The sequence below is a fragment of the Sus scrofa genome, chromosome Y (genome assembly GCF_054392235.1).
Source record: "Sus scrofa isolate SSC_HxYL_T2T_F1_AM1 chromosome Y, Sscrofa_HxYL_maternal_Yorkshire_Landrace_v2.0, whole genome shotgun sequence".
Classification (NCBI taxonomy): domain Eukaryota; kingdom Metazoa; phylum Chordata; class Mammalia; order Artiodactyla; family Suidae; genus Sus; species Sus scrofa.
Window position 1 is genome coordinate 3217385 of NC_139402.1, and position 26057 is coordinate 3243441.

At 47.0% G+C, this 26057-nt stretch overlaps 1 protein-coding gene and 1 long non-coding RNA gene across 4 annotated transcripts in view; one reads left to right on the forward strand and one right to left on the reverse strand.

Moving 5' to 3' along the window:
• Nucleotides 1–19013, forward strand: part of LOC110259143 (uncharacterized) — a 234353-nt gene extending 215340 nt beyond the window's left edge. Inside the window, exons 4-8 of one of the 3 annotated variants that reach the window (XR_014836184.1) lie at nucleotides 5601–5763; nucleotides 15199–15396; nucleotides 15496–15650; nucleotides 16044–16272; nucleotides 16559–19013. This is a non-coding gene — a long non-coding RNA (uncharacterized LOC110259143). Of the gene's footprint in view, nucleotides 1–5600; nucleotides 5764–15198; nucleotides 15397–15495; nucleotides 15667–16043; nucleotides 16273–16558 lie in introns of all 3 variants that reach the window. The other 2 variants (XR_014836183.1, XR_014836185.1) reach the window with 2 other exon arrangements.
• Nucleotides 14457–26057, reverse strand: part of LOC102159510 (polyprenol dehydrogenase) — a 335615-nt gene continuing 324014 nt past the window's right edge. Inside the window, exons 12-17 of the transcript XR_014836156.1 lie at nucleotides 25868–26044; nucleotides 23160–25526; nucleotides 17408–20675; nucleotides 16203–16441; nucleotides 15472–15630; nucleotides 14457–15338 (exon numbers count right to left, since the gene is read on the reverse strand). The gene's annotated coding sequence lies outside the window, so the exon portion shown is untranslated. The remainder of the gene's footprint in view (nucleotides 15339–15471; nucleotides 15631–16202; nucleotides 16442–17407; nucleotides 20676–23159; nucleotides 25527–25867; nucleotides 26045–26057) is intronic.

A 26057-nucleotide genomic window follows, 5' to 3' on the forward strand; every position in this document is an offset into this window, starting at 1 on the left:
TGTACTATGTGGTGTCTGGTGAGGGTAGATTTCATATTGTGTGATTTTATTTAGGTTTTTTTTTTGGTTTTTGGCCACACCCACGGCATTTGGAAGTTCCCCAGCCCAGGGATCAACTTTGAGCTGCAGCCCAGCTGTGGCAACACCAGATCCTTAACCCACTGCGCCAGGGCAGGGGTCAAACCAGCCACGCCAGAGACAAGCAGGATCGCTACCCGCCTCCCCGGCAGCGGTAACTCCTATGTGCTTTTGCCTTTAAAATTTGAAGAACTGAAGTGTCACTGACATGCACTGTTGTGTTACAGGTGTGTAACGGCGATTCACGGTGTTTCAAGGTTCTCCTTCACTTGCAGTTGTGATCAAGCACTGGCTGTGTCCCCGTGCTGTGGGGGATCTCCCTGTGGGTGGTTTAGTTTATACCCCGTGGTGTGTCCTCTGACTCCCCCCCCAGATCACCCTCCCGCTTCCCTCTCCCCACTGGAACCACTGGCTTGTCCTCTGTGTCTGCGAATCGGCTTCTGTTTTGCATGTACGTTCACTCGTTATGTTTTGAGATTCCACACATATGTGACATCATACAGTGTGTGTCTTTCTCACGTCACTTAGTGCGATCATCTCGAGCTGCCTCCGTGTCACTCCAACTGCCTCGTTTCGTTCTTTTTGACGGGTCGTATTCCATTGCGTCCACGGACCACGTCGTCTTTATCTGTTCCTCTGTGGATGGACATTTAGGTCGTTTCCATGTCTTGGCTGTTGTGAATAGTCCTGCAATGGACATAGGGGTGGCTGGAGCTTCTCAAATTAGGGTTTTGTCTGGGTCGATGCCAAGGAGTGGGATTGCGGGGACATAGTTCTATTTTTAGAGCTTTGAGGAACTTCTGTACTGTTTTCCGTCGGGGCTGCACGGATTTACACTCCCACCAACAGGACGTGCATACTCTGCGGGTTTTACCCCAAGAATTAGGGCATCCAATGAGTTTCTTCCACACCCGTCAGGTTCCTGCTGAAGACTCGGTCTTCGGGACGGGAGGACACTAGTCCCCTTCCACCTGTGGGCAGACAGCACCGGAAACGACATCTCTGTTCCATTCGTTTGATGTCTCAGTGTCCTCCGCCTGGTGGACATTGGATGTTGCTGAGCTAAAGTCATTTGAGATTGTCCCAAATTGTTTTAAGCAGGACACACTAGGAAAAGGCAGCTGCATTTACTTTCCACAGGGCAGTTGGTGCACTTTCTAAAGAAAATCATGGGATAGGACTAAACTCAGAATGCACGTGTCTGAGTAAATCTTGCTCAGCGATGGAAACAGATGCCCGGGAATGGTTCCTGCAGAGGGAGTACCTCCTGGTCCGTGTCTCCTGACACAGTCAATTTCTTTTTTTCTTTAATTTTTAAATTATCACGGATTTACACTGTTCTGTCCATTTCTGATGTACAGGAAAGTGACGCCGTCATCCGTCTATACACACACTTCTGCATAGTATCTTCCGTCATGTTCCACCACAAGTGATTGGACACAGAGTCCCCTGTGCGAGACAGCAGGCCCTCGCTGCTGATCCATTCTCAGTGTCACAGTTTGCATCAACTCAGCCCAAACTCCCCACTGCATCCCCCGCCCGACCCCTCAGCAACCACAAGTCTGGTCTCCATGTCTGGGAGTCTGTTTCTGTTCTGCAGACAGGTTCATCTGTGACATATTTTAGCTTCCATAGAAGTGACATCATATGGTGTTTGTCTTTCTAACTTCGCTTAGTGTGAGAATCTCTAGTTGCATCCATGTTGCTGTGAATGACGTTATTTCATTCGTTTTTATGGCTGAGTGGGGAACATGACACGAAACCAGACGGACGGCACACGAGGCACGACATACAAATCATCGGATACAACTGCCCCATGACACGACATAGCTCGTGTCACGGTCCGAGAGCATCATGTAGCCACTGAAACTAAGCCAGTCCCATCTCAAAGCTGGGGAAAAAAAAAACACAAAATATTGACTTAAACATTATTTTGTATTGGAGTAGAGTTGAGTTACAATGTTTAGGTTCAGGTGCACAGCAGAGTGAGTCCGTGACACATGCACACACGTCCATTGTTTCTCAGATCCTTTTCCAGTATAGTTCTTGCATCACACTGAGCTGCATGTGCTTTATTTCCCCACATGTTGCCTGTTTTCAGGGGCATGGCTTTCTGTCTGAGTCCGTGTTTTAGAAGAGAAACTGCTTTATCATCTTTGTGGCTGCTTAAGACTCTAGGTTTTCTACAGGGAAGCAGCCACCCGTTAAGCCTCATTAAACTCTTTGACATGCTTGCCTGGAGGAGGAAGGGTTCTTGACAGTTTACAGACAACTTGGGCAGGAAATCAGGGAGTTCCCTGGTGGCTCAGTGGGTTAAGGACTTGACGTCCCTGCTGCTGTGACGCAGGTTCAATCCCTGGACCCGGAACTTCCACATGCTGTGGGTGTGGCCAAAAAAGAGAGTCACTGGTGGGAAGTTGACCATGATACTAATTTTATCAGCGAGCGTGGGTCTGGGTCCCAGCCCAGTCCCTTTGGGACCATGTGTGGTCAGCAGAACAATGACCCTAAAGATGTCCACTTCCTAATTCCTAGTGCCCAGGACAGGCGGGCATGTTACCTGCTGTGGTGACGCGGGGTTACAGATGCCGGTGGATTTAGGCTTGGCCCTGAGCTGACCTTGAGATGGCAGCAACCTGGGATTATCCAGATGGGCTCATTGTAAGCCCAGGGTCCTCAGAAGTGGGTGAGGGGAGTTCCCGTTGTGGCTCAGCAGGTTAAGAACCCGACAGAGTGTCCAGGAGGATAGAGGTTCAATCCTGGGCCTTGCTCGGTGGGCTAAGGATCCGGTGTTGCCTCACGCACAGGTGGCAGGTGAGGCTCAGATCTGGCGTTGCTCTGGCCGTAGTTCAACTCCGATTCAACCCTGCAGCCCCGATTCAACCCCTAGCCTGGGAACTTGCATGTGCCGCAGGTGCTGCCCTAAAAAGAATTAACAAAATAAAGTGGGTGAGGAGGGTAGAGGGAGGAGCCGTGACCAGGTGAAGGTCCCTCCTTTCGGGACGGGAGGCTGGGCAAGGTTGCCGTGGAGCCCGACAGGTGTGTGGTCTCTGGAAGAAGGTACCACACAGATTCTCCCCTGAAGGTTCCAGGAGGACCCACCCCACAGCCACCTCGGTCTTGGCCCCGGGAGGCTTCTGACCCCAGACCTGTGAGATGATAAGGGGGCATCGTTGTAGCGTGTGTGCTGATTTGTTCTGGCTGCCCTTGGAGAGAAATACTGCATATATGCGGCTGGTGAACTCCTAATTGGGGTCTGTCCCGTCCAGCCTGGGGACCTCCCTGGGGACCAGACCAGGCGGAGTGAAGCCTCCTCATGACAGGCCAACAGCGCTTTGAGTAAACTGTGACCCCCCCAGCGCCCGGGAAGAGGCTGGGGGGTTCCTAGCACACGTCAACCTTCTTGCTGAAGGATCTGACGGTCAGTGAAAACCAGAGCTGTCTGCCCCCCACGGTCACGGCGGTGCAAACCATGACTGTGTCCCCACAAGCAGTACGGACGCCTGGTCCCGAAATTCCCTGCAGGCACCGACTCAAATGTTTCTACCTTCTCTCTGATTTGTCTGTGTCATTCCTCCACTGTTTTCCTCCTTTGTAATTAATGCTTTTGGCTGCAACAGCAGCATATGCAGAAGTTCCCAGGCGAGGCCAGGGATCAACCTGTGCCACAGCAGCGACAATGCTGGATCCTTAACCCACCAGGGAACCCCTTTTTTATTTGTTTGCTTATGTATTTACTTTTAGGACTGGGTCCGTGGCATACGTGATTTCCCAGGCTAGGGGTTGAATCTGAGCTGCGCCTGCGACCTACACCACAGCTCACGGCAACGCCGAATCCTGAAGCCACTGAGCGAGGCCAGGGATCAAACCCACATCCTCACAGAGACGATGGCAGTGTCTTAACCCACTGAGCCACAGGGGACCTCCTGAGACCTGCTTTCACTTCCTTGGATACATGCCCAGAAGTGGAGTTGCGGGGTTGGGCAGCGCTTGTATTTTTCATTCTCTGAGGACCCTCCCTCCTGTTCTCCTCAGCGGCTGCACCAATTTGCGTCCCACCCACTGTGTCTGAGGGTCCCTTTTCTAGAATTGAGGAATCTCTTTGTGCATGTCCCATTCCTTTTTTATCACCTTTATTTGCATGCAGATTTTCTCCATCAAGGGTAGAGAACCCAGATTGTGAAAAAGACACCCTCAGCTGGACTCTGGAACGCTGAGATGGTCGGAAAACATGCAGGTGTTTAGAAGATGCTGGAGTGGCGTGTGCTTTAGGGTAACAGCCATGGTCCTGCTGTACAGCACAGGGAACAGTGTCCAGTCCCGGGTAATGAAATCCGCTGGAGGATAATGTGAGGAGAAGAATGTACATATTATGTATAGCTGGTCACTTTGCTGCAGAGCAGAAATTGAGAGAACGTGGTAGATCAGCTCTAATAGAAAAATAAAAACTTCACAAAGAAGTAACAGCCACGGGTCTAAACACACTATCTGGATGTGCGTTTGGTTATGACACATTCGTTCCTTTAGAATCAGGTGATTCTGCTTCTGTTCATAGCCGTCCTGGTGAGGGGGAGGCGGTGTTTTACTGCTGCTTCGCACCTGTCTCATGATGGGCGACATCGAGCATCCTTTCAGGTGCTCATTGGCCATGGGTGTGTCTTCTTGGCAGAACCCTCTTTCCATGCGGTTTGTCCAGTTAAAGAATTTGGTGGCTTGGTTTTCTTCGTGGTTGTGAACGTTTGAAAATACATACATATTCAGTGGTTTGGATTTTTTTTATGGTAACGTTTGTTCAGAAACATTCAGTGGTTTGGTTTCTTCATGGTTAACTTTTAAAAATCAGTAGTTTTGGAGTTCCTGTCGTGGTGAGGCGGCAACAAATCTGACCAGGAACCATGAGGATGCAGGTTTGATCCCTGGGCTCGCTCCGCGGGCTAAGGATCCGGTGTTGCCGTGGCTGTGGTGTAGGCCAGCAGCTGTAGCTCTGATTCGACCCCTAGCCTGGGAACCTCCATACGTCTCGGGTGCGGCCCTAAAATGATAAAAAGTAAACATCAATAGTTTCGTCATCTTGGGGTTAACTTTTCACAGTTTTCCGTTTCATCGAAGGAGAGTCGGCATACAAGGTTGTGGTCATTTCTGCTGGGCAGCAAAGTGACTCTGTGATCCACACGCATCCATTCGCTCTCAGATGCTCTGCCCGCAGGGGAGATGACGCAATCCTGGGTAGAGTTCCCTGTGCTCGCCAGCAGGTCCCTGTGGACCGTCCACTCCCCACACAAGACTTAAAGATGCTTCTCTTCTGACGGAGGGACACGGGCTTCTGTCCATCCTCGCGCCTCTCTCTCCAGGGAAGCAATCCCGCTGCCTTCCTCTCCATCACTCCTGGGGCCTCTCCCGTTTGGAGAAAAGAGAACTGTCGGATCCTGTGGGTATTTCCTAGACTCGGGGAGCCTGGAGGTGAACCCTCGTGTGCTCTTCTTTCGATTTTTGTCACCAGAGACTGTTCTTATGCTTCCCAGCACCTGCCTGGATTGGGTGTAAAGGATCCTGAGAGCGACAGCTTGTGACATCCTCCTGAGTGATGCTGAGGTGATGCAGTCCCGTCATCTTCAGCCTGCAAAGCCATCTTGCCCAAGAAGCCTCATTCCCGGGGCATCCGGCCATACGAGAAAGGCTGCCGGGGTAGGTCTCAGTTGCAAAGAAATGTTCCTTAAAACTCAGCTCTCATCTCCATGCCTCTCACTGTCTCCCAGTCTCCACATACGCTTCTCCTTTTCTCTGTGTGTGTGGGTGTCTGTCTGTTTAGGGCCACATCTGTGGCATATGGAGGTTTCCAGGCTAGGTGTTGAATTGGAGCTGCAGCTTCCAGCCTACACCACAGTCACAGCAGATCTGAGCCACATCTGTGACCTACACCACAGGTCATGGCAATCTGGGATCCTTAACCCACTGGGTGAGGCCAGGGATCGAACCTGTATCCTCATGTATGCTAGTCAGATTCCACTGAGCCACGGTGGGAACTCAATGTCCTAGTTTGCATCTATGAACCCCAAACTCCCCATCCATCCCACTCCCTCTCCGTCCCCACACCCTTGGCAACCACAAGTCTGGTCTCTGAGAGTCTGTTTCTGCTCTGTAAATGGTTCATTTGTGCCATATTTTAGATTCCACATAGAAGTGATATCATACAGTATTTGTCTTTCTCTTTTGGACTGACTTCACTTAGTGTGAGAATATCTAGTTGCATCCACCTTGCTGCAAATGGCATTATTTTCGTTTTATGGCTGAGTAGTATTCCATTGTGTATATATATCACAACACCTTAATCCATTCCTCTGTCGATGGACATTTAGGTGGTTTCTGAGTCTTGGCTGTTGTGATTCACCATTTTTGAAGGTTCCACTGCATTTACAGTTCTGATAAAATATTGGCTCTGTCTCCTGTGCTGTACAACATTATATAAGCTTCAGGTGTACAATAAATTGATTCATAATGTTTAAAGATTTTATTCCACTTATAGGTAATTATAAAAGACTGGCTCTATTCCCTGTGCTGTACAATAGAGCCTTGTAGCTTATTTATTTTATACAGAGTAGTTTGTGCCTCTGACTCCCCTCCCCCTTCCCTCTGAAAACCACAGGTTTGCTCTGTGTCTGTGAGTCAGCATCTTCTTGTTCTATTCACTATTTTGTTGTATTATTTAGATTCTGCATAGAAGTGACAGTATATGGTATTTGTCTATTTCTGACTTTACTTAGTTGATAAACTTTAGTTGCGTCCATGTTGCTGCAAATTGCATGATTTCATTCTTTTTCATGGTTGAGTAATATTTCATCATTCATATATGTTTATATAAAATTTCACATCTTCTTTATCCATTCCTCTGTCAGTGGACACTTAGGTAGCTTCCGTGTCTTGGCTATTGTGAAGAGTGCTGCTATGAACATAGGGGTGCATGGATCTTTTTGAATGACTTCTTTGGGGGTTTCTTGGACATAAGCCCAGGAGTGGCTTGCTAGATCATGCAAGAGTTCTTTTCCATGGTGGCCACTCTGAAAGGTGTGAGGTGGTTCCTCCGTGTGGTTCTGCTTTGAAGGTCCCTGATGATGGATCAATGTTGAGCTTCCGTTCACATAGCTGAACTCACCTTGGCACTTGACCTCCAGCACCATCTGGAGGTCTGAACCACTTTTACTCCATTCTGATTTTTAAGTGTACTTTTTTATTTTTTTCCGTCTTTTCTCCTTTTAGGGCTGCACCAGCAGCGTATGGAGATTCCCAGGCTAAGGGTCTAATTGGAGCTGTTGCTGCCTACCTATGCCAGAGCCACAGCGATGCCAGATCTGAGCCTCATCTGTGACCTACACCACAGCTCATGGCAACGCCAGATCCTTAACCCACTGAGCGAGGCCAGGGATTGAACCCGCAACCTCATGCTTCCTAGTCGGATTCATTAACCACTGAGACACAACAGGAATTCCTTAAGTGTACTTTTGCTTCATGGCTAAAGCAGATGTACAACGCATGCTTGCCGGGCCACAGACTGTTTAGTTTAGCCTAAAGTTCAAATTAAATCATATATAAACCAGAATAACTTCCTCACACTTCAATATGTGAAAATTTGTTCCGTCGTTTTCCTGTTTTGCTTGCTAATCTTTTTTTCTCATTGTAGTTGATTTATAATGTTGCTAGTTTCCTATATGCAGTAAATTGATTTATACATATGCACACATCTTTTCAGCTTCTTTTCCCCTATAAGTTATTACAACATATCGAGTAGAGTTCCCTGTGCTATTAGTCGGTCCTTGTCGTTTATCCGCTTTCTCTGTCGTGGTTTATATCCGCGAGTCCCAAACTCCTCATTCATCCCTCTCCTGCCCTTTCTGCTTTGACAACCACCAGTCTGTTCTCTGTGTCTGAGTCTGTCTTGTGAATAAGTTCATTTGTGTCCTATTTTAGATTCCACATATAAGAGCTGTCATGTGGCATTTGTCTCTTTTCCTTTTTTTTTTTTTTTTTTTAATTTTGGCCATGCCTATGGACGTTTCCAGGCCAGGGATCAGACTTCTGCCACAGCAGTGACCTGAGCTGCTGCAATGACAGTGCAGGACCCTGAACCTGCTGTGCCCCCAAGGAAGTCCTGTCTTTCACTGTCTAATTTCACTTAGTATGAGACTCTCCAGGTCCATCTGTGTTGCTGTGAATGCCCTTGTTTTTTTTTCTTTTTTATGGCTGAGTAATATTCCATTATGTCTATGGACCACATCTTCTTGATCCATTCCTCTGTCAATGGATATTTAGGTTGTTTCCTGGTCTTGGCTGTTGTGAATAGTGCTGCTGTGACCACTGAGATGCATCTGGCTTTTTCAACTGAATATTTTGTTTTATTCAGATATATATCCAGGAGTGAAAGAGATTTTGGTAAACCATGAGTTTTTAAAAAGTCAGAATCATTTCAGGTTGACAGAAAGGTTATGAGGATAAGACAGAGAAACCCACAGGTCCCACACCCATTTCCCACATAACATCGTGAGCATGTGCGCTGGTCGCAGTTAAGGCCCCAATACTGATGCTCCCTCGTTCGCTACAATCTACCTGTTACGAAGATTTCCGTAGCAGTTCCCACTGTGGCTCAGTCGGTTAAGACTCTGACTAGCATCTATGAGGATGCAGGTTTGATCCCTGGCCTTGCTCAGTGGGTTAAGGGTCCAGCATTGTGGCAAGTGGCAGTGTAGTTGGCAGATGTGGCTCAGATCCAGTGTGGCTGTGGTGTAGCCGGCAGGTGCAGCTCCGATTTGACCTGTAGCCCAGGAACTCCCGACTCTTTCACTTTTATCTTCACTCATCCTTAGTCCCTTGATTTAGTTTTGCTAAAGGATAAAAGGGATGAAAGGATTAGGTGCCTTTGGTTTTCGAGTTTACTAAGACCCCATTCTTCTCAGGAGAAGCCGCCCTTTTAGGTGGACGTGGGGGGCGGCGAGTTTTGGTCCACGTGCTCAGTTGTAGGATCAGCCCCTGGACTGAGTCGTGTGCAGTTCCAGCTGCTTCTGCTCCACTGTTGCTCATTCTCTTCCTACAGCCCTGGCCACTGGCCACCACTGTTCTGCTTACTGATTTAATACCCCACTTTTTTTCTTTTTGGGGGGCTGTGCTCATGGCACATGGGAATTCTCGGGCCAGAGATCGAACCCACGCCATAACAGTGACCTGATCTGCTGCAATGACAATGCCAGAGCCTTAACCCACTGTGCCACCAGGGAACTTCTCCATAGCCCACTTTGAGAAAGTAGTTTTCCTTTTTCATTAGATTTCCCTATTTTTCTTAAAATATAACTCACTTTGAGATATTTACATTAACTATTTTAGTATTCACTGTCCTTTTTTTTAAAAAAAAAAAAAGTAGCACCCTGGGAAAAGAAGAAAAATGTATGCTTGAAATTGGAGTTTCCTGGGAGTTCCTGCTGTGGCTCAGCAGGTTCAGAAACTGACTGGTAGCCATGAGAATTGGGGATTCGCTCCCTGGTCCCACTGAGTAGGTTAAGCATCTGGTGTTACCGTGAGCTGTGGTGTAGGTACAGATTCAGCTTGAATCTGGCATTGCTGGGGCTGTGAGGTTGGCCGGCAGCTGTAGCTCCAATTCAACCCCCAGCCTGGGAACCTCCCTATGCTGCAGGTGCAACCGTAAAAAGAAACAGAGAAACCGAAATTTCCTGAAGATCTGGGTAACCCCCTGGAAATGTGTCACAAGCCCATGTGACAGCATTGCTAGTGTTAAGGTGGGACAAAGGGGAGACCGCCCCCCCCCCGCGTCATGCACAGAAATAAACTTTCCAGAGGCCGAATTTCAGGTGGCCCCGTAGGTGTGGTGTTTTGAGTGGGGAAGGGAACTTTCTCAGGGACACAGCAAGTTCAGAAAAGAGGTTTAACGGATGGAGCTACAGACTAAAAACGGTCCTTATTGAGTTATAGTTGCCGTACAATAGTCTATAAATTGCAGGTGTCTAATAACGTGGTTCACAATTTTTAAAGGTTAAATTCCATTTATAGTGACGGTAAAATACTGACTCCATTCCCTGTGCTGTACCATCTATCCTTGTAGCTTATACCCAATAGTTTGTACTCTTCATCCACTCCCACTCCCCCCTGGTCACCACTGGTTTGTTCTCTGTATGCTGCTTTTTCATTATATGCACTAGTTTATGTAGAATTTAGATTCTACATATTCATGATCTCATAGGCTACTTGTCTTTCTCTGTATGACTGACTTCACTTGGTAGGAGAATCTCTAGGTCCATCCATGTTGCTGCAAATGGCATTGGTTCATTCTTTTTGATGGCTGAGTAATATTCCACTGTATACATGTACTGCATCTTCTTAAGCCGTTCCTCTGTCATGGACATCTAGGTTGCTGCCACATCTTGGTTGTTGTAAATGGCACTGCTGTAAACTTAGGGGCGCATGTACTTTTTGAATTACATTATACAATATATTATACAGTCTTTGCAGCTTATTTATTTTATGCATAGTCGTTTGTACCTCTTTCTCCCCTCCCCCATCTTACTCCTTCCCTCTCCCCCCCGGAAACCACTACTTTGTTCTCTGTATGTTAGTCTGATGCTTTTTTTTTTATTATTCACTAGTTTGTTGTATAATTTGGATTCCACACATAAGTGATCTCATATGGTATTTGTCTTCCTCTGTCTGACTTCACTTAGGATGGGAATTTCTGGGTCTCCCCATGTTGCTGCAAGTGGCATGATTTCCTTCTTTTTATGTCGGAATCGTACTCCACTGTCTGTGGACCACATCTTCTTAATCCATTCCTCTGTCGATGGACATTTAGGTTGTTTCCCTGTCCTGACTGTTGTGAACAGTGCTGCAGTGAACACAGGGATGCATGGATCTTCTTTGAATTCTGCAATATATCCTCGTGGCTTATATATTTGTTGCAGACTTCTGTGTATGTCTTAATCCCCTTACCTGCTCCCTCTCGCCCTGGAAACCACTGTCTGTTCTCCGCAAGTCTGCTGCCTCTGTGTTGTGTTCACGAATGTGTTGCATTTTTTTTTTAGATCCCACAACTGAGTCAGGTCCTACAGTATTCGTCTTTCTGTATCTGACTGACTCCCCTTTGGGGGCAGCTACAGATTTTGGATCTTCCGTAAAGGTGACGGATTGCAGAATCCACTGGCTCAGTCAAGCGCATCCGGGAGACGCCAGGATCAGACCCCGGGGAGCAGCGTCATTCAGGGTTGGGGGAGGAACCGGATCGAGAGGCAGAGGGAGCGGGTTTACTTAAAAATTACCTTTTCACAGGCTTGTCAAGAGGCTACGGAGCCGCGGACATCGCGGGAGAGGTGGGTGGTTGGAGGAGAAACGGCCCTTTCGAGGCTGGGGACCAGCGGCAGGGGTGGGACGTGGGCGACGTCACGCGTGGAGAGGTGACGTGCAGGGGGCGGGGGCTCTGCCGTGTGAGGAGCGGGGCGATGGGGGCGCTTCTGTGCCCAGAGCCCCGGGGCGGGGACATGGGGCAAGTGGAGGGCGAGTTCCCTGTCCGCTTCAGAGGGGACAGGGGCCCGGGGCACCCTCAGCCCCGGTGGGAACTAAGCAGTAAGAACAGGCCTGCCTGGTCCTCCCCGCGGTCACGCAGTTCTCAGCACGCAGTTCAGGAAAGGGGTCCACGCCTCCCCTGACACTTTCAATCCCAGAAGCAAGGTAGACATACGGTAAATAATGATGTCTGTAGCATGTACAATGAGGATGTGATACTATGTACAATGACTGTGTAGAATAACTATGAGGTTATGTGGCGTATAGAATCGAGATCATGCAGAGCGAATGTGTAACTGAGATGACGCAGAACGTGCTGAGTATATGACAGATGATGCAGAATGAATATGTAACAGATGAGTATAGAATCATGCAGAGTGAGTACATCCAGGATGCGTGTATAATAGAGGTGACGCAGAACGAATGTGTGGACAACAGAAGAGAGATTGTGCAGACGGAATATTAGGATGTGAGGCAGAATCTGTAGACTGAGTAACAGATTGTGCAGAATGAATACAGAGATTATGTAACGTGAATACATAAGTTTGTCATACTGTAACTATGCTAGTATAGACAACAGGATGTGTTATGTAGTCATTTGTTTATATACACAGTATTTGTGACTGTTTGATTTTAACAGTATATATAATAATACTCAATGGGGAAAAACTGAAAGCCTTCTCACTCAAATCTGGAACAAGACAGGGATGCCCACTCTCACCACTGCTCTTCAACATAGTTCTGGGAGTCCTAGCCACAGCAATTAGACAAAAGAAATAAAAGGCATCCATATAGGAAGAGGAGAGATAAAACTGTCACTGTATGCAGATGACATGATACTATACATAGAAAACCCTATGGACTCAACCCAAAAACTACTTGAACTGATTAATACATTCAGCAAAGTAGCAGGATATAAGATTTACATTCAGAAGTCAGTTGCATTTTTGTATACCAGCAATGAAACATTAGAAAAGGAATACAAAAACACGATACGTTTTAAAATTGCACCTCACAAAATCAAATACCTCAGAATACACATGACCAAGGAGGTAAAGGACCTATATGCCGAGAACTATAAAACCTTAATCAAAGAAGATGTAAAGAAATGGAAAGATATTCCATGTTCCGGGATTGGGAAAATCAATATTGTAAAAATGGCCATACTACCCAAAGCAATCTACAGATTCAAGGCAATCCCTATCAGATTACCCATGACATTTTTCACAGAACTAGAACAAACAATCCATTTATATGGAACAAGAAAAGACCCAGAATTTCCAAAGCAATCCTGAGAAACAAAAACCAAGCAGGAGGCATAACTCTCCCAGACTTCAAGAAATACTACAAAGCCACAGTCATCAAAACAGTGTGGTATTGGTACCAAAACAGACTGACAGACCAATGGAACAGAATAGAGAACCCGGAAATAAACCCTGACACCTATGGTCCATTAATCTTTGACAAGGGAGGCAAGAACATCAAATGGGAAAAGGAAAGTCTATTCAGCAAGCATTGCTGGGAAACCTGGACAGCTGCATGCAAAGCAATGAAACTAGAACACACCCTCACACCATGCACAAAAATAAACTCCAAATGGCTGAAAGACTTAAATATACGACAGGACACCATCAAACTCCTAGAAGAAAACATAGGCAAAACACTCTCTGACATCAACCTCATGAATATTTTCTCAGGTCAGTCTCCCAAAGCAATGGAAATTCGAGCAAAAATAAACCCATGGGACCTCATCAAACTGAAAAGCTTTTGCACAGCAAAGGAAACCCAAAAGATAACAAAAAGACAACTTACAGAATGGGAGAAAATAGTTTCAAATGATGCAACAGACAAGGGCTTAATCTCTAGAATATATAAACAACTTATACAACCCAACAGCAAAAAAACCAATCAATCAATGGAAAAATGGGCAAAAGACCTGAATAGACATTTCTCCAAAGAAGATATACAGATGGCCAACAAACACATGAAAAAATACTCAACATCGCTGATTATAAGAGAAATGCAAATCAAAACTACCATGAGATACCACCTCACACCAGTCAGAATGGCCATCATTCATAAGTCCACAAAGAACCAGTGCTGGAGGGGCTGTGGAGAAAAGGGAACCCTCCTGCACTGTTGGTGGGAATGTAAACTGGTACAGCCACTATGGAGAACAGTTTGGAGATACCTTAGAAATCAATACATAGAACTTCCATAGGACCCCACAATCCCACTCTCGGGCATCTATCCGGACAAAGCTCTACTTAAAAGAGACACATGCACCCGCATGTTCATTGCAGCACTATTCACAATAGCCGGGACATGGAACCAACCCAAATGTCCATCGACAGAGGATTGGATTCGGAAGAGGTGGTATATATACACAATGGAATACTACTCAGCCATAAAAAAGAATGATGACATAATGCCATTTGCAGCAACGTGGATGGAACTAGAGAATCTCATCCTGAGTGAAATGAGCCAGAAAAACAAAGACAAATGCCATATGATATCACTTATAACTGGAATCTAAGATCCAGCACAAATGAACATCTCCTTAGAAAAGAAAATCATGGACTTGGAGAAGAGACTTGTGGCTGCCTGATGGGAGGGGGAGGGAGTGGGAGGGATCGGGAGCTTGGGCTTATCAGACACAACTTAGATTTACAAGGAGATCCTGCTGAATAGCATTGAGAACTATGTCTAGATACTCATGCTGTAACAGAACAAAGGGTGCGGGAAAAAATGTAATGTATACATGTAAGGATAACCTGACCCCCTTGCTGTACAGTGGGAAAATAAAAATATATTTAAAAAAAAAAAACAGTATATTAGTAACTTGTATATTAAATTGTGTATGACATTGGATACTTCACATACATAGTAGACTTTGTATTATATATTGCATGTTATATATACTATGTTACATATTTATACATTACATATTATATAATATGTAATATATATGCAATTAATATACTCTCATGTGCATATACAATTTACAATATACAATATATACTATATGCATTACAAGTTCAAAATTACATATGGTACATGTTATATATGTACCATAATTTACAATATATTGTCTCATAAATGGTATATATTTTCATATTAACATTTTATATTTATGACAGTTGTTAATAAGATAAACCCGAATATAGACATGTGCCTATACAACAGGATAGTGCAGACATGACTATTTTTTCAATTGTTAAATTTAGTATTTTTATTGTTTCCATTGTAGTAGATTTATAGTATTCTGTCCATTTCTACTGTACAGCAAAGTGACTCAATCATATATAATTTCTTTTTCTCACATTATCCTCCTCCATGGTCTATCCCAAGTGACTGGACATAGTTCCCTGTGCTGCACAGCAGGATCTCATTGCTTTTCTATTCCACAGGCAATAGTTTCCATCTGTTAACCCCAGACTCCCCGTCCATCCCACTCCCTCCCCCTCTGCAACCACAAGTCTGTTCTCCAAGTCCATAAGTTTCTTTCTTTTCTGGGCAAAGGCTCATGTTTACATTCCAGATTTCCTTAAGGCTGCCTCCTTTCAGGCTAAAGACGTTACAGACGAAGCACCTACCTTCCTGAAGCCTGTGACTCCCGACGGCGTCCCTGGAGGACGTCCCGGCGTGAAGGCTGGACGCTGTCCTGTACGGTGAATCAGATGACTCCTCTGCTCGACCCAGTCCATCTCCAAGGGGGAGCATGAACATCAGACATCATCACCACAGATCTCCAATACCGTTTGAGTTAAATGGATGCTATGGGGCCTCCCGCGTAGGAGGGTATGGAGAGAGACGGGAGCTGCTCAAATGGACACTCACCTTCCTCCTCCTCTCCGTCCCCAGGGGCTCCATCCACACGGCCTTTCCTGCTTCTCGAGGCTCCGTCCTGAGACCTGCCTGGGCACATCCACACTTGCGGAGCCAGAGGCAGCCTCAGGGTCTGAACGCTGGCACCTGTCTGTGGAGCAGTCGGGATTCCTCGGGGAAAAGAGAAACAGGTTCCGATTATTTTAGGTACCGATGTCCCTGCAGCCTGGGGTCCAGGTAACGGTCTCGGTAACTACCCGCTTCCCCATCTGCTGCTGAGACATCTGTCCCCCCCGAGAACCCCAGCCCAGGGCTAAGGAGACCTTACATCCTCGGGGACAGCCCCCTGCTGACCCTTCACTCTGGGTCCAGAAACAGTCCTGACGAATCCGCCCGTCACGTAGCCCCGGGGTGTTGGCGATTCTGTTCCAGTCTCTTCCTGTTCTAGAATTTATGAATCCACCATCGCTCAGTTAGCTGGACCCCCAGAGCCAGAATAACCACACTGGTTGTTTTTTTTTTGTTCCCCCTCTGGGGTCATCCCCCGCCTGTGTTCTGGGATCAAAGCTTTTTTTTCTTTTTAGGGCCGTGACTGCAGCATGTGGAAGTTCCCAGACTATAGGGGTTGAATCGGAGCTGCAGCTGCCAGTCTACACCGCAGCCATGTGGGATCCAAGCCACTTCTGTGACCTACACCACAGCTCACAGCAGAGGCAGATCCTTAACCCAGGGAGTCCCCATACCTCTCATGAGAAGATCTCCTGAGCAGTTCCCTGAGGCCGACGGAAAGGGGAACTGCCTGGGCGGACACCGGTGAGTCCCTGAGTCACAAAGGGCTGTCAGCACCACCCTGAGGTCCTCCAGGGGCCTTGCTTCCAGCATTGGAGTCCCTTGATTCCTCCCAGAAAATATTAGAGAGTCCATCTCGGATGGTTCCATTCCTGGACCTCCTCCCAGAGGTTACAGACTGTGAGTCTAGACCCTAGAACAGAAGGATGACATTGGACAGGTTCATTATTTTGCCATTAACTCATATGTCCTTGAGTTGCACGGGACCGGGCTGGGCTGAGCTGGCTTTTAAGTGTTGGCTGTCTATCAGGTCTCGCTGGGAAACTGATGGTTGGTTCCGACGTGGCAGCGGCTTTGAGAGTTTTTAGAGATTCCCCGAGAGAAATCACTCTCTGCCATCAAATGACCACAGCAGAATGACCGCAGTGCTCACAGCGCTAAGACTTCCCGCGAAGCCGTCTGCTCTGCTCCTGGGACGTCAGGTCATAGGAGCTGGAAGGACCTCGCCGTCTCGGTGACAGTGACTACAATTGGGATTAACTTTCGGAGCAGATGCTCGATGGCTGTCTGCTTCCCACCTCTGTCACTGACGACTTACTTTCCAGGCAACCTCCCACCCTGGGTGCACGTGCCCACTGCCCGGCACAGATGCACACATGCAGACACAGACTTGTACAGAGATGACACATACACACCTGTACACACACACTCACATAGACACACTTGTAGACACATGCATACACAAAACATACAACATGGGCAGACGTGCACAGACATGCAGAAATAGATACACACACATGCACAAAGACTCAGATACATAACACACAAGACCACACCCTCACACGGACACCCCTGTGCACAGAGTTCTCTAGAATCCAAAAACCACTCTCCTGCCTTCTCTTTAACCAAGTTCAAAAACTACAGATTTATGGCCTTTCATTTTTCTGAATTGAAAATACAACCAACAGTTCCCAGGTTCAGATGCATGTTTCTAGGCGTCTCAGCACTGTTGGATGTATGTATATTACATATGCTCGGCTGTCCCCACTTACACACGGACATTCTAGAGGCGCTTGGGGTAGATGAATACATGTATACACACACACACACTGGGGTAGATGGACGACCAGATCAATAGATACCAGTTGCTATAACTCACAGTATGAGTCCGCTCAGCTGCCAAAAGCAGATACCCCAGACGGGGCGGCTTCAACAAGAGGCATTTCTCCCTCCTGGTACTGGAGGCTGGCATCTGAAGTCCCCTGGCAAGGCGAGGCCACTGCCTGGACGTTCGCAAGTGCTCTGGCGGTTCTTACCGCGAGCCAGCCGGCTGGCTGGAGGAGACCTGCAGGTGACCACAGAGGATGTCCAGGGGCATGAGAGGAGAAGGAGAGCTGCCAGCATCGTCTGTACCTCCCTGCTCTGCAGAGATGCAGGAAGCAGTTCAGCTTCGGGCTGCTCTGGAGGACAGGCAGGAGGGCGGGTCCCAAAACCTTCGGACTCAGATGGTCCCTGCTAGCCAGCTCCAAACTCTGTTCCTGCAAATTCAGCCTCAGTGCATCTGAGTCCACACACGTGTTCCAGAACCGGGGTGCTGGATGTTGGGGCACGGGGAGGTGGGGGTGCAACCTGACCTCTGACACTGCAACACCCCCAGCAGGCAGCTTCTCATGGGGCTCCAGCCAGGTGGACCGGTTGGGCAGGGGTGGGCATGCTCCCCTTTGGAAGGGAACCCAAAGCACCTTAAGTCCTGCCCTCACAGAGTTCGCAGGCTCCTAGGGACGCTCGTGAAAAGCGGTTCGTGGAAAAGTAGATCTTTCTCCCTGAGCTTTCGGCTTCTGCTCATCTGTCCGGTCATCAGAGCTTCCCAAGGAGTTACCTTTTCTGCGGTGTCCGCTCCCTCGCAGCCCTGGATCCCGCAGCCTCTCGTGGTCCCTCTAAAGAAGTACCACAGACCGGGCAGCTTCAAAGGAAGATGTGCTGTCTTCGTGTTTTAAAGGCCAAAGCGCTCAAGTCAGGCTGCCCGCAGGGCTGGTTCCTCCTGGAGCAGCTCCAGCGGAGAATCTGCGGCCTCTCCCAGCTTCTGGAGGCGGCAGCAGTCCTGAGCGTGCGGTCCCTCCTCCATCCCCAGAGCCTAAAGCCCAGCATCTCGCGATCAAACGGTCCTCTGCCTCTTATGGGAACCTCTGTGATGACGCTGGACCACCTGGAAAATCCCGGCCATCTCCCCAGCCAAGGTCCTTCATGTGGCCACAGCTGCCAAGTCCCCTCTGCTGTGGACGTCACAGAGTCGCAAGGTCTGGGGGTCAGGGTGTGGACGTCCTTGGGGACAGGGCTCTGTCCCCCCACACACACTGAGCTCCTTCACTTCTAATGCTGTCTTGCTGTATCTTTAAACAACAGCCCAGAAATAAACGCACACACCCATGGCCCCTTAATCTTCCACAAAGGAGGCAAGAACATCAAAGGGGCAAAAGACAGTCTCTTCCCAACCAGGGTTGGGAAACCTGGACAGCTACACGTAAATCAATGAAACCAGAACACACCCTCACACCATGCACAAAAATAATTGCAAAACGGGTTAAAGACACTATGCCATATATCTCTGAGATCCCAGGCACAACATTTTCTGATGTAAATCATACCATGTGTTTTCTTAGGTCAGTCTCCCAAGGTAATGGAAATAAAAGCAAACATAAACCAATGGGACCCAATCAAACTGACAGGCTTTTGCACAGCGAAGGAAACCGACAACAAAACAAAAAGACAACCTATGGTTTGGGAGAAAAGAGTTGTGAACAACGAGGCTGACATGGGATTAACCTCCAAAATAGACCAATAGCTCCTGCAGCTCAATATTCCAAACAACCCAATCAAAAAACGGGCCAAAGACCTAAGCAGACATTTCTCCAGAAACGTACAGATGGCCAACAGGCACACAAAAAGATGCTCAACATCCCTGATTATCAGAGAAATGCAAATCCAAACAGCAATAAGGTACCCCCTTCCACCTGTCAGAATAGCCATCATTAAGCTATAACAAATGCTGGAGAGGGTGTGGAGAAAAGGGGGCCTCCCCCACCCTGTTGGGATGTAAATTGGTACAACCACTATGGAGAACACTGTGGAGGTTTCTCGAAAAGCTAAACAGAGTTGCCATATGATCCAGCAATCCCACTCCTGGGCATATACCCAGAAAAAACGACCATTCAAAAAATACATGCACCCCAGTGTTCACAGCAGCACTAGTCACTACAGCCAAGACCTGGCAACAACCTGAATGTCTATTGACAGAGGAATGCATGTGGAAGCTGTGGCACATGTACACAATGGAATACTAAGCCATAAAAAAGGAATGAAATCATGCCATGTGCAGCAACGTGGATGGACCTAGAGATTCTCATACTAAGTGAAAGACATGACATCACTTATATGTAGAATCTAAAATATGACGAACTAACAGTCACAGAAAAACAGACCTATGGTCTCCAAAGGGGGAAGGAAGGGATGAATTAGGAGTTTGAGATTAGTAAACTACTGTACATAAAAAAGATAACCAACAAGAGCCTACAGTACAGCACCTGGAGCTGTATTCAATATCTTGTCATCACCCATAATGGAAAAGAATCAGAAAAAAGAATATATATACACACACAGTATCTTATAATAACCTTTAAGGCATCAGATTCTTTTCCATTACAGGTGATCACAAGATACTGAATCTGTGTGTGCATGTATATATATGTGTTTATCACTTTGCTGTACACCAGAAACTAGCACAACACTGCAGATCAACTATTTCAATTAAGTGATTAAGAGATGCCTACCGGAAGCTGAGTGGATTGCAGAGTATGGACATCAGCAGGTTCCCGTTTTCCAAGTTGGAGGAGGAGGACACTGGGCCGGGAGCTGTCCTCCTCCCACGCCCTCCCCTCCCTGAGACTGCGCAGCACCGCGCTCCCCACGGGCCGCCTGGCGGACACGGGTGAGACGCCCCGTGGGAAGGGAGCGATCCAACGGGGTGGAGGCGAGGGCAGGGCCACCCCAGCCCCTCCAGCCAGGCCCTGGGCTGCTGTTGCAACCCCGCTTCCTGCCCTGGCCCTTCAGACCCTGCGGGTGAGCAGCGCCGGCCGCGGGGAGCCTCGGCGCGTGTCCCTGGGGGCCGGGGGGCCGCAGCCTTGACCGGGATGGATGTGACCTGTCCGGGCTCCTTGCGGCTCCCCGCCAGGTGCCTTCCTGCTGGGCTCCATCCCTTCCAGCAGAAGGAGCATCTTCTCGCAGTGGACAGGGGCTGGCAGAGCAGGAGGCGCTTAACTGGTCATGTGCCCGGCGGGAGGCTGAGGTTGGAGGACCGGCTGTCCGGGCTCTTCCTCCGCACAGGCTCCGAGGCGCCGGTCCGTGTTCACCCCAACCTGCGCCCCGCTCTCCTAAAAATGACAGACAGGAAAACGTCAGTAATGGTTTTAAAATTATTTAAAAATATTTTAAATTATTAAATATTTAAAATTAAACTTATTTTAAAATATTTAAATTTAATGGTTTAAAAGGATAAAATACAAACATCAACATGATTTTTAAATGAGAATAATTCAGAAATTACAAAGATGGCAACAAGATGATAAAATTGATAAACAAGGATTTAAAAGGATAAATGATTAAAAATGGTTAAAAATGATAAAAATGATTATAAATAATAAAAGTGACAGTAAAATGATTTTTAAATAATGATTTTAAATGACTAACATGGGCGTTCCCATCATGACACAGTGGAAACGAATCCAATTAGGAACCAGGAGGTTGTGGGTTCGATCCCTGGCCTTGCTCAGTCGGTTAAGGATCTGGTGTTGCGGTGGCTGTGGTGTAGGCTGGCAGCTACAGCTCCGAATGGACCCCGAGCCTGGGAACCTCCATATGCCCTGGGTGCGGCCCTAAAAAGAAAAAAGACAAAAATAAATGACATGATTAAAAAGGATAAAAATGGAAGAAATGTTAAAATGATTTTTAAAGATAGTGATTTAAAGTGAGAAAAATGATTTAAAATGAGAAAAGTGATACATGATTATAAAAATGATTAAAAATGACAGTAAAATGATTTTTAAATGATTTAAAATGAGAAAATTAAAAATTATAAAAATGAGACAATATTTAATGACAAAAATAAAAATCACAAAATGATGCAAAAATGTTTTAAAATTATAAACTGATATAAAATGATGAAAGTGAGAAAAATGATTAAAAGTGTGAAATGATTCAAACTGACAACATGATTTTTAAATGATAAACTGATTTAAAATGACAAAAGAGAAAATGATTAAAAGTGATAAAAATGGAAAAGATGTCAAAATGACTTAAATGATAAACAATGATTTCAAATGAGGAAAATGACAGTAAAATGACTTAAATGATTATTTAAAATGATAAAAATGATTAAAAATAAAAATGGTAAAATGATTTTTAAATAACTTAAAATGAGAAAAGTGATTAAAAATGATAAAAATGACAGATGTTAAAATATTTAAATGATGTCTTAAAATGATAAAAATGATTAAAAACAAAAGATGCTAAAATGATAATGATTTAAAATACCAAAAGTGAGAAAAATTAAAAATGATTTAAAATGCCTAAAACTGACGGACAATAACATGATTTTTAAATGATAACCAGTGATTTCAAAGGACAAAAAGGATGAAAAGGATGAAAAGTGACAAAAACGACAGAAAAATGGTGGGTAGGATGGGTTTTTAAAGGATTAAGTCACATGTTACATCCTGACTTCAGGTTGGTGTTGACAGGTGGCATTTACATAAGAATGAAGCAACTGCAGAGAAAACCCCACAGGAAGCGCACCCCTCCCCCAAATCCAGGCTAACAGGCTAATTCCAGTGGTGTCTACACACCTTAAGAACTGAGAAGGGCCAGGACCAGGCTAATTCCCTCCCAGGGGACCGTGAACCCCTTCCTTAAAAAAGCTGACTTTTCTCAGGTGCTGAGTGGGCAGAGGGGCGTGTGTCCCCTTCGTGTGCTCCTCTGGGGTCACCACCTCCAGAGGGTTTTCTCCTCCCAGGAGCTCTGGGGACGGTCTAGACCGGGCTTCTGGGGAAGCTGACCCTGAGGTGTGAATGCCGGGTACCAGGGTCATCAGGAAAGAGGAGGGGGGCGCAGGGTCTGACTCAGGCCAGCAGCACCTCCTTTGCTCAGACCCAGGGGCGCCTCCCTCCCCAGAGGCAGGGGGGGTTTAGGCCAAGACACCAAGACCAGGGCTTATTAGGGGCACAGCACAGTCACCCGGACCTTCCAGAAATGCAGAGCTCTGGAACCTTGGGGGTGGGGGCTCTGCCTCTTGCAGGTGGGTCCGCCTTGCTGGTCAAGGTCCTGATGACTTTTTTAATGTGCACAATTTAGAAGATGAGGGTTCAGTTTGGGGGCAAAATGAGGACTGGAGCCCTGGAGGCAGCATCTCAGGAGCTCTGAGAAGCCCCTGCTAAGAGGCAGGGGGAGGGCAGTGTGTCTGTGATCTCAGGGAAGGGGGAGGGCCCTGCCACCCAGCACACATTGCGGGGAAGGTCCCTGCTGGTCCCGGGGAGCAGACGTCACCATGAAGGATGAGAGTGCCATCCTAACACCAACAGAGGAGAGGCAAGACGTGGGCTTGTCGACTGAAAAAAAATCCACAACCTGAGAGTTAAGTTTTCTTTGGGGTGAAATTAGGACTGAAGTCCTGGAGACAGCATCTCAGGCAGCCTGAAAAACTGCTTGCAGGCAGTGAGGGGGAGCTGGGTAATAGAGGAGGGTTTGCAACAAGGGGCAGGGAGCAGGACAAAAAGAGGCCTGGGCTCCCCGAAATCCTTCCTTTGACAGGCACCTCCACTCTCAGGGCAGGATCCTGAGTGTGCACAGCCTGCAGGACTCACCTGCTCTCACCCCTGGAGGTGACTGATTCCCAGATGACCCGGACATTCTTCATCCTTAGCTACAGACCTGCGGAAATACCACCCAGGGAGGAAAAGGGGGAACAGCAGGATGTGATCAAGCGGAGGGGGAGGGGCCTGCAGCACACACACATTCTACAGAAGTTTGTGGCTGATCTCCTGAAGGTCACTGCCAGTCCCAAGGAGCAGACATCACCATGAAGGATTTCAGGGTTTTTCCAGATAGGAGATGCAAGAATGGGGCACATAAAATCATCTCCTAATAATATCTGAGTCTCTGAAGGCCTGTTCTTCCACTTTTCCTAGAGCTCGGATTCCCCACTCCTGGTCCCACCTGGAGCTCTGCTCAGGGGGAGCTACAGGTCTGCAGCTGCAGTGGCTCCTGTTTTACTCCATGTAAGAGGCTGACGGCAGGTGCCAAACTTCAGCTCACAGGGCTCCCCCGGGGTCATAAATTCGACCAGAGCTCTGAGAGGCAGTTCATGACCATTTCGTCCCCAAGGTGCTAGGAATGCGCACTCCCACGTCTGGCAACGATTTCACAGACAGGCTTTTAGTGGACTAGGCGTTATTAACAGTAGCTCAAAGTCTCTGAAACGTCTGTCTTCCTAGTCTGTTATGGTCCAGGAAAATACTCCCTCTTGTTGCATCTTCCCATAGCCAGGGTTACTCTCTCACCGTGGTTGGTCTGGTAAGAAGAACTGTTTCAAATCTCCCAGGCATCATTACTTTGTTGGAGGCTCAGTTACACATTTAACAATACAAGAAACCATCACCTTGTAAAACAGGCAAAATACAATGTAGCTGATGCCATTAAACTGTACGTAAATCCTTAAGCCGAGCAAATCTCACAGCAAACCAGTTCCTAAAGATGGCATCAAGACTAGGAAGTGGGCCCCTCAAAGCAGCATAGAGACCTCAGAATTTGGTACCCCAATCGTCTGTTTACTATCACTTAAATCTGTTGGTACATTTTGTGAAGGCTTCCATATGACTGATACACATTCTAATCCTATTCAAAGTACAAAAATGGCTGGGAGATTATCATACTAGCTGAATGCACCTCTCTCGACCCATTAGGCTTGCATCAGTGATGGACTGGTTGGTGTCATCTTTTGATTATTACGAATGTGGACTTAAGTCCTAGGGAATCCTAGAGTACATCTTCCTCTCCATCCTGCTGGAACCCCAAAGCCGTAGATGGGTACCACGAATCCACTGAGTTCCACTAGGTGCCAGCCAGTGACTCTCTGGTCGCCGGACCCAGTCTGTTCCATACCAGCCACTGTTTAGTTTATAAAGGGAATAATACATAGGCTTTGTTTGTAAGGCACCCAGCCATATTTCCTAATGTTAGGAGGTTATGCTGATCACGTTTAGTGTAATTTAATGATTCCCAACATAGGGGACTTTAAACTGAAACAGCCATAGCCTAGTGCTAACTATATAAGTCCATCCCATAATTGTGGGAAGGTCCCTTTTAATAAGCAGGAGTTACAGGTTTTGATGGAGACTCAGCTCATTCTACTGCGTTTGAGTGACCCCGAAGGAAAATTCCTATTTATGTTCAGAGTCAGAGCAGGTGAACATTAGTTGGCCAAGTGAGAAAAATCTCATCCAGTAGTATCAATCGTGGCCTGTACAGGACGGAACTCTTTCTTCTAAAATAACTTCCTAAGGGCCATCCCATCGGAACCCTGCAGGGGAGAAGCCCACCCAGGTAACCCGGAAGTCCTGAACACAGGTCACTGGTCACACACCCAACACGTGCACTGATTTTTAAAATGACCACAGGATCATTCTTCTGAGGGAAGAACACTGGATCCATGTGGAAACGTCTAAGGAGTCACTGCATCACGAAAGGCATCAGGTCCAGCATCTGGGGTCAGCTGTCTACCTCCGAGGTTGGCGTCTTCTCATCCCTGTGTGTCTTCTCCTCCATGTGAATATTGTTTTAAGATGATTTTGAGGTCCAGGAGTCCAGTCCAGTCCAGGGGTGACTTTGAGGTCCAGCAGTCCAGTCCAGGGCAGGGGCCTTTGTCGTAAGGGGGGAAACAGGAATCCAAGAGTCCATTCCCTTTATTTTGCTTGCTGCCCATGAGGTCGTTCCGTGTACCTGGTGAGGGCCTTCCTTTCGGCTTGGAAATAATCCTTGATTTTCCAGTCCTTTCAGTTTGCATGGTCCCCTTGTCGCAGATTCCAGGGCGTCTGATCTTCATCCAAGAACAGGTCACTGAGACACACTTTAGAAACAAGCTTCAGAATGTTCCTTCAGAAGCTCAGTTCAGCTTTGCAGCGATAGAACAGACAGCAAAGAACAATCTAGGAAGTAAGTCTTCGTCATACCGGCTGCAATGAAAAGAATTCGATGAACAGATTTAGCACATGTCCATTGAAACATCTCTTTCTCTCTAAAATTACTCTTGTTTTTATCAAATATAGCCAAACCAAGACTGATTCATCTGCCGATCAAGTCTGGTGTCAACAACCTCGGCCGGATGATTTATTTATGGAAATATAATTGATCATACAGGGTTTTCAAAAAATTGGCTTTGCTAGAACTTTTACAAGGAATCTCAGGCTAAGGGATTACAAGGCAGCTCAGGGCTAGGAACATCACGCCTAGGGCTTGTCAGACATTTTCTCTTCAAGATCTAGGTCAATTCCTCGCTTTTCAAAAACCCAAATACCTTGCAGTTTCTGCAGGCTACACACCAGGAGGCCCTCCTAACTGATCCGATAAAGCTGCTGGGAACCTGAGAGTTTCCACTCTCCGAAGGGATCAGGCAGAGAGAGGAGAGAAATGTTTCAATCCTGCTTCCAAAGGGATAATTTACCAAACCGCTCGATGGGGAGAATCTTTATACCTGGAAAGCACAG